This window comes from Gorilla gorilla, chromosome 19, assembly GCF_029281585.2.
Source record: "Gorilla gorilla gorilla isolate KB3781 chromosome 19, NHGRI_mGorGor1-v2.1_pri, whole genome shotgun sequence".
Lineage (NCBI taxonomy): Eukaryota > Metazoa > Chordata > Mammalia > Primates > Hominidae > Gorilla > Gorilla gorilla.
In genome coordinates this window covers 33,721,873-33,729,923 of record NC_073243.2, presented here as the reverse complement: position 1 = coordinate 33,729,923, position 8,051 = coordinate 33,721,873, and the positions used below count along the sequence as shown (strand labels likewise).

General features: G+C 43.0%; 1 long non-coding RNA gene across 1 annotated transcript; it reads left to right on the top strand.

Annotated features, from left to right (window-relative positions):
- The first annotated feature begins 338 nt into the window (after positions 1 to 338).
- Positions 339 to 8,051, top strand: LOC129527932 (uncharacterized). The gene is made up of 3 exons (XR_008673036.2): positions 339 to 498; positions 4,875 to 4,974; positions 7,976 to 8,051. It is a non-coding gene; the product is annotated as an uncharacterized lncRNA (long non-coding RNA).

Sequence of the window (8,051 nt, the reverse complement as noted above, 5' to 3'; positions counted from 1 at the left end):
AACCCTTCCTGTTCTAACACATAGAAATATGAAGGTACACAAAAGAAATATCTGTTCCTAAACATCTCCACAACATTAACACCCCAACCTACATGTTTGTAACCATATAAATGGTTTGACGGAGGCAGTAGATATGCAAATACTATAAGGCAAAAAAAAGTGCAGGGAATTGTTTACAATTCTTGTGCTATGATTTTAATGTTTGTCCCCTCTAAAACTCATGCTGAAATGTAATTGTCATTGTGATGGTATTGGGATGTGGAACCTTAAAGAGGTGTTTAGGTCACAAGGACTCCACCTTCATGAATGAACTGAAACTATTATCATGAGAGGCAGCTTGTTATCATGGGAGTGCGTTTGGCCCCTCTTGCACTCTCTCTCTCTCTCTCTACCCCCCTTGCTTCTGTCATGTGATGTCTTCCACCATGTTATAGCACAGCAAGAAGGCCCATGCCAGATACTGGCACCTTGATATTGGATTTCCCAGCCTCCACAACTGTGAGTGGATACATTCCTGTTTATTATAAATCACCCAGCCTTAGGTATTTGGTTATAGCAGCATAGAATGAACTAATACACCTTGAAAGATCTAGGATTGGGTCCTGAAATCAATCATCCTTGAACTTGATATTGGAATCCTTCATTTTTGGTTTCTTTAAAGTTTATCTCTTGAAGATGGTTTGTGTGGTAAAAGTAAATTTGAAAAGATAAGTGATGAAAAGTATGTGGAGGCAAAGAAGGAGAGATAGGGAGCAAGGAGGAAAATAAGCAAAGAAAAGTGATTACAATGAGATGGCCCCATAATCATTATAACAGCGCATATAAGTTGAGTGCCCTCTGAGATTTCCTTCTCTGGCGTGCACATGCATTACCTTAATAATTCAAGCAATTAACTCTATGAAGTTGGTACTGTCCTTATCTCCATTTTTGCTGATGAGGAAGCTGAGGCTTGATGAGGCTAAGCAGTTGCGTAGCACAGATAGGAGGTGGTACCAATGAAACTATAGCTCAAGAAGGCCACTTCCATGTAAGAGCTTCATCTCCCTATGTATCTATAGACTCTCGAAGGTTAGGGCTAAAGAGCCCTTCAGGATCCAGAGACCATTCTGCCCAAGCCTCTCTTACTGCAGGCAAGGAAACTGAGGCCCAGAGCAAAAGACAAGCCATCTCTAAATTGCCTCTTTGGTTGTGTATGTTGTCTTCCAGAAAGATATGTAATTAAATGATAAATGATATTGTGGTCTGCAATATTTCTGTTTGCCCTGGTAATAAATCATCAGGACATGGAAATGTCCTAGGTTTTGTGACCAGACCCACAGTCTTTTCTGGTGCAGATGGCAGAACTAAGCACACTGACTTAACTTGCTAAAGAAAACATTTTGGATGCCCAGGTTCCCTTGAATGGGGTTTCTGGGGATCGGCTGAATCAGGGCCTAATTTCTCCTGGAGCTCTGAAGTCATTGTAAGCTGGAATAATGACAGCAATCCCGGCCACCTACAGAGAAAACCTGATAATACTATAAAGTCTGGGGTTGATTTTTAGGAAGACTCTTGGTGTTTCCAGGGGCCACAGCAAAAATATGACTGTGCTAGTCATGCATTCGTGGGATTAGAGCTGCCTCAGGCAGGGACTCAGATTATGGATGAGGCCAACCTCAAAAAGACCCTGGCCAATTATTTTTATTTCTGGAGCAAGGAACATTTGAAAACTTATAATTTATTCAATTATGGAACTGGGTTGCCCTATAACCTGCTTTACATCACCCAGAATGATTTCTGAGCTTGACAAGGGTAACTCTTGGTCAAAAACTTAAGTGGTGAGACAAAACAGAATTACATTTTATGGTTTGAGTGTTTCCATTCAAAGGCTGAGAAGCACTGCATATGCTAAACAAGGTCAGCTTTTCCTATTCCTCTCTTATAAGGAATTCTTAGCAAGTCTGAAAAATCATCATGTATTTATTCATCAAACATTGACGCAACCTAAGGCTGGAGGGATTTACTTCGGTAACTGATTTGTAGTCACCCAGTGGTTTGGTGAGACATTCTGTGCTACAACTTATATATTCCGAGTCCAATATTTTACATCCTGAAAATATGCCAGCTCTGTCTCTTAAGCTTCATTGTCTCAAGATCATTTCCTATTGCTAAGTTTCCAAGAGTCTGCCCTTCGCTTACTCCAGAAACATCCTGTGCTTTATGCAGAAAGAAGTCAGTAAGAGCAGTCACACTATCCTTCCCGCTTTGGAAAAGCCCCAGGTCTCTCTGTTTACCTTCTCTTGTCTTCCCGAATGAGAGAAAAGCCTTGGCATATTGTGATGTCATTTTATTTTAATTTTTTTTTTTTTTTGAGACAGAGTCTCATCTGTCACCCAGGCTGGCGTACAGTGGCATGATCTCAGCTCACTGCAGCCTCCGCCTCCTGGGTTCCAGCGATTCTCCTGCCTCAGCCTCCTGAGTAGCTGGGATTACAGGCTCCCACCACCACGCCCAGCTAATTTTTTTGTATTTTTAGTAGAAATGGGGTTTCATCATGTTGGCCAGGCTGGTCTTGAATTCCTGACCTCAGGTGATCCATCTGCCTCAGCCTTCCAAAGTGCTAGGATTACAGGCATGACCACGCCCAACATGTGATGTCATTTTATATTGCTCAAATTTATATAGTCTTAAACAGACACAGAATGTTATATAGTGACATGACCTTGGACTGTGAAAATGACATAATGACTCCTATCTCATGGTATTGTTGTGAAGCATAATAATATAAGTGTACACTGCCTGGCATATACTAGATGCCCAATAAATAATAGCCACCATTATTATCAATTTTCTAAAAGATAAAGGATATTTGCAGAGATGTTCTATAAAATACTCAGCATAAGAGGGTAGAAAAGCATGTATAAATTGTAAATGAAACTTTAGCTTAGACTTCCTTGGGCTGTGGACAAGCATCTCTAGGCTGTAGCCACTCACCTGGGTCCTGAAGAAAGTTCCAGGGGGAGACGAACAGAAGTAAAGTAAAGGGCTTCTTCTTTTTTTTTTTTGAGACGGAGTTTCACTCTGTCGCCCAGGCTGCAGTGCAATGGCGCGATCTCGGCTCACTGCAACCTCTGCTTCCCGGATTCAAGTGATTCTCCTGCCTCAGCCTTCTGAGTATCTGGGATTACAGGCACATGCCAGCATGCCTGGCTAATTTTTGTATTTTTTTTTTTAATAGAGATGGGTTTTTGCCATGTTGGCTAGTCTGGTCTCGAACTCCCGAACCCAGGTGATCCGCCTGCCTCAGCCTCCCAAAGTACTGGGATTACAGGCATGAGCCACTGTGCCCGGCCTATAAAGGGCTTCTAATGAGGAGGTGATTTCCCCAACTGTCCCAGCGCCCTCCAAAACCAAAAATGAATCCAAGCGCCCTCTCTACCACCCTTTCCTACCCCCTCACCCTGTTCTTGAGCAGAACCGAAGACACAGACTTTAGTTTGGGCTCCCTAAACCAAAATGTTCCAAATCACAACTTCAGGGCTTTCTAAATTGGCAGCTCAAGACCCCGTTGCCCCCCCATACACTTCTGACTTATGTAGATGTTTGATGATTCTTTAAAAAGTGAGCTGCTAAGTTCACATGACAGTTCTACCTCCTTTCTATGGTGATCACTTTCTGTAAGGCCTACAAAGATTTCAGCCCACTTGTTAGCCCACTTAGGCAAAGCTGTATATATGGAAGACACTCTGTTGCTTGTTTTAGTTCAATTGCACATGCTTAAGAGTAAATCCAGGCTAACACCCATTTCTAACAGGGAACTAGAAAGAGATGTAGAAAATTGGGCATGCAATATGTAAAAGCCTAAACAAAAAGTAGAAGCTGTGGAAAGAAACGTGAAAAAATAAAAACAGTTATGTTAGAATGGCAGGGTTGTGGAAAACTTCTTATAAAACATATTTGAATTTGGTACAATATTATTTTTAGAACTGACAAAATCCCAGCATTGAGAGTGGGGAATAGCAATCTTCTAAAAGACGTTTAAAATAAAAATCAGGCTGGGCATGGTGTCTCGCACCTATAATCCCAGCACTTTGGGAGGCCCAGGCAGTTGGATCACTTGAGGTCAGGAGTTCAAGACCAGCCTGGCCAACATGATAAAATCCCATCTCTACCAAAAAAATACAAAAATTAGCTGGGTGTGGAGGTGCATGCCTGTAATCCCACCTACTTGGGAGGCTGAGGTAGGAGAATTGCTTGAACTCAGGTAGCGAAGGTTGCAGTGAGCTGAGATCACACCACTGCACTGAGCAACGGAGTGAGATTCCATCTCAAAATAAACAAGTTAATTAAATAAAAGTTAATTAAATAAAAATCAAATGTTTCTGACAACATAAAAGGAAGCACCATTATAATGCACAGAGCCTTATTTTTCAGCTCTAAATATGCAGTGATATACACACTAAATTAATGGGGCTTTTCCTGTATACACTAGAAAAAGCTAACATATCCCTATTATTACCAGTGATATAGCATTGGCAAAAGAAGCCTCTATCTCAGTTTTCCTTTTTATAATAATTAATTCTAACATTTTGACATGCAGGTGACAGACAACTAGAAAGGAAAGCTTATGAATTCAAAGACAAAATTGGTATCTAAAAACATCTAGACAAGGCCGGGATAAAGGGTCATCTTCAACAGGAAGATATTTAATAGATACTAAATGTAAAGCCCCACACTTCAATACAAAAAATTATCTGCCTAAGTACAAAGGTCAAACATTTTTAGCCAGAACAAGTAGAATAGGTTTAGGGTTTTTATTGATCACAAGTTGAGTAGAAGTAAACAGTGTGTTAGAGCCACCTTAAGGACTAAAGTAATTTAGTTTCCACTTCCAGAATCAGGAAGATGACTAATTTCCCACAATAAACAAATAAACTCAAAATCTGAATATGGCCTTTAGACCTTGGATGAGCTGATTTTCCTCAGAAGATCCAGGTAAGGTTCTATCCTATTCTATGATTCTAGCCTCTCAATTTCTGCTGTGCACCAAGGGTTTAGAATTCAGAATACATAGACTTGATAGAGGGTCTATGAATGGGTTTCAAGAGGCCTGCAAACCCTCTAATGTCATATGTAAAATGTTCTGCTTTCCATGAAATTCTAAGGCAAAGAATTTAGAAACCAGTGTTCTAGACCAGCAAGTTTCAAAGGGGGTAGTGTCCATCCCAAAAAGGCAGTAGATTGGCACTCAAACAATTGTTCCAGGTCCTTCAGAACACATCCCAATGTTCCATCAGATATTCATGTAGGTGAAAAAGCCTTTGATAATTATCTCTAGCTCCATTTTTCATATGAGCACAAAGTGTTTTTACCTAGTTTTAATGTACATTAAATTTTCCAGGAATACAACTACCATGTACACAGTTTTGTCTGGAACCTGACCAAGAGTTGCTCACCGTTTTAGAAAATCATGTTATGGACAACAATGCAATGTAGCTCTTGGGCTTTGAGTTGTCCCAACCACAGCTGTCACATTTGGATGATTCTACATGTATGAGGAAATATCCTTATTCAGCCCTTATTTCATAACGTTGATTATAAAGAAAAAGAGTCAACAACAATCAACTGAAAGCTTTCTCTTAAATCAACATTTGTTATAAAGCGATGTGATCCCAGCACTTTGGGAGGCTGAGGTAGGAGGATCACTTGAGCTCAGGAGTTCAAGATCAGCCTGGGCAACATGGCAAAACCCCATCTTTACAAAAAAATACAAAAATTAACTGGGCGTGGTGGTACGTGGCTGTAGTCATAGCTACTCAGGAGGCTCAGGTGGGAGGATCACTTGAGCCCAAAAAGATTGAGGCTGCAGTGAGCCAAGATGGCACCACTGCACTCCAGCCTGGGCAATAGAGTGAGGGCCTGTCAAAAAAAAAAAAAAAAAAGGCAGTGAGATTATTTGATTACTTCATTTCTTAGTTGTTGTGACGGAGAATGTACCCATTGAAACATGTATTTTACCATATTTTTGTTATATTATACCTTTTGTGTTGTTGTTTATAGTTAGGCCCTCATGTTTTTGCTTCTCTTTTCTTCCTTCCTTCTATCTTCTCTTTTTCTAAATCACATGTAGGATATATTATTCAATATTTTTATTTGGAATAGTAAAAGATATTACAACTTTTTTCTTTTTCTTTCTTTTTCTTTCTTTTTTTTTTTTCTGAGACACGATCTCACTCTGTTGCTCAGGCTGGAGTGCAATGGCACAATCACGTCTCACTGCAGCCTGGACCTCCCAGGCTCAAGTGATCCTCCTGCCTCAGCCTCCTGAGTAGCGGGGACTGCAGGCGTGTGCCACTATGCCCTGCTAATTTTTGTATTTTTTGGGTAGAGAGGGGGGGTCTCACTGTGTTGCCCAGGCTGGTCTCGAACCCCTGGGCTCAAGAGATCCTCCCACCTTAGCTTCCCAAAGAACTGGGATTACAGGCGTGAGCCACCGCGCTGGGCATTAGGAAGTATTTGTTATGAAAAGACGGTTGCTGCCACCCAACGCTGTTGAGAATCGCTACTCAAGACACGTGTCCTCAAGTTCAATTTCCAAAATTTCCTGGAAACTGTTTTATGTTACTTCACTGTCAGAATACCCAGCACTGGTATGCGAAGGGAGGTCTGAGCGCCTCAGAAACAACACGTAGAACACACACACACACACACCACCCCCCCAACCAAACCACCCCGCCGTCTGGGGAAGAGGGTCCCTCTGCCTGATTCCCTGGAGATGGCTCCCCCGCCCAGGGCCCAACTGTCTTCTCCTGGACGCCACCTCCCCGGAGCTGGGGGCCTCGGCTCCGCAACGGCTGCGAAGTTTTACCGATGCCGCAGGCCTAAGGCCACCCTTGGCCCCAAACCCAGCGCCGGGACGCGCGCCCCATCCCCGTTGGAGCTGCCATGGCCCCATGATTAGGGCCACGGTGGCCCCTGACTTTCTCTTATTAATGTTTTTTTTAAATTGTAAATCATTACTCAGCTCAGCTCAGTCACCAGGCAAACTGTGTTTAATAAATTAGCTTAATCTATTCCGCAAGTGGTTTGTGAGTGCTGTGTTTCCTCTGGTTAAGGAAAACATTTATATTCTCTCTCCTTGCCCAGCGTTCCTGGGCTCCCGGAGTCGCTACCCAGGCCGGGCGCACGGGGAGGCCTGGAGCGGGAGGCCCTCGGCCCGCCGCTTGCGGGAACCCCCACCTCGGGCGGCCGGGAGGGCAGTTGGTGGCGGCGTGGCCTCTTTGTCCCCGTCAGCCCGAGGCGGCGCTGGTGCCCACCCGGCCTCCCCGTGGCCCAGCGCCGCGCCTCCGCCCCGGCAGCGCGCGTTCCCCTCTTCCAGAGGGGCCTCTTTAATGGCTCCCCATGAAATAATCATTCATTATGTCACCAGGAGGGAAGAAAGGGAGTGTAAGTGTCTTGATGGGATTAGAGGAAACCCCCGCAGAGATGATTTAGGGGCCGTGATAATTCATTTAATAGGGGCCTGGGGCAAATTGCTAGACAGGGAAATGGAACTGAAGCAGCTCGAAAGGGCGCCCGGCAAGGCTGTGGCGGGGGAGCCGGCTTCATTAGCAATATTTAAGAGATTTCATGTAAGAATGAGTCATAAAATGCAGTACTATTTTATCCACCTGGTTTGGTGGCCTTTAGCTTTCCTCTGCATGAATATTAAATGTGAAATGGCACTACAGCAACACATTTTGGAAAGTGTTCTTTAGGCTGTTATTTGTATGGTTGGTTTAGTTTCTCGTTTGTTAACCTTTTAAAATGAATATCATTGAAAATGGATAACTGTACAACCAGAGCTCGAAAAACATTAGGGGGAATATAATGCTTTAGAATAGGTTGTTACTAAACTGGGTAAAGGATTTAAGTTTTTATTGATCAAAACACAAAAGGCATAGAGAGCAAGTCAGTAAATGGCAAATTACTTTGACAATTCCCAATTTTCATGCAGATTTTGTGAAGCTGTCCCATTCAAAGCCACCCCCAGAGGCCCGGAGGAGACCACAAAGCTGCGAACACAGCCGGGA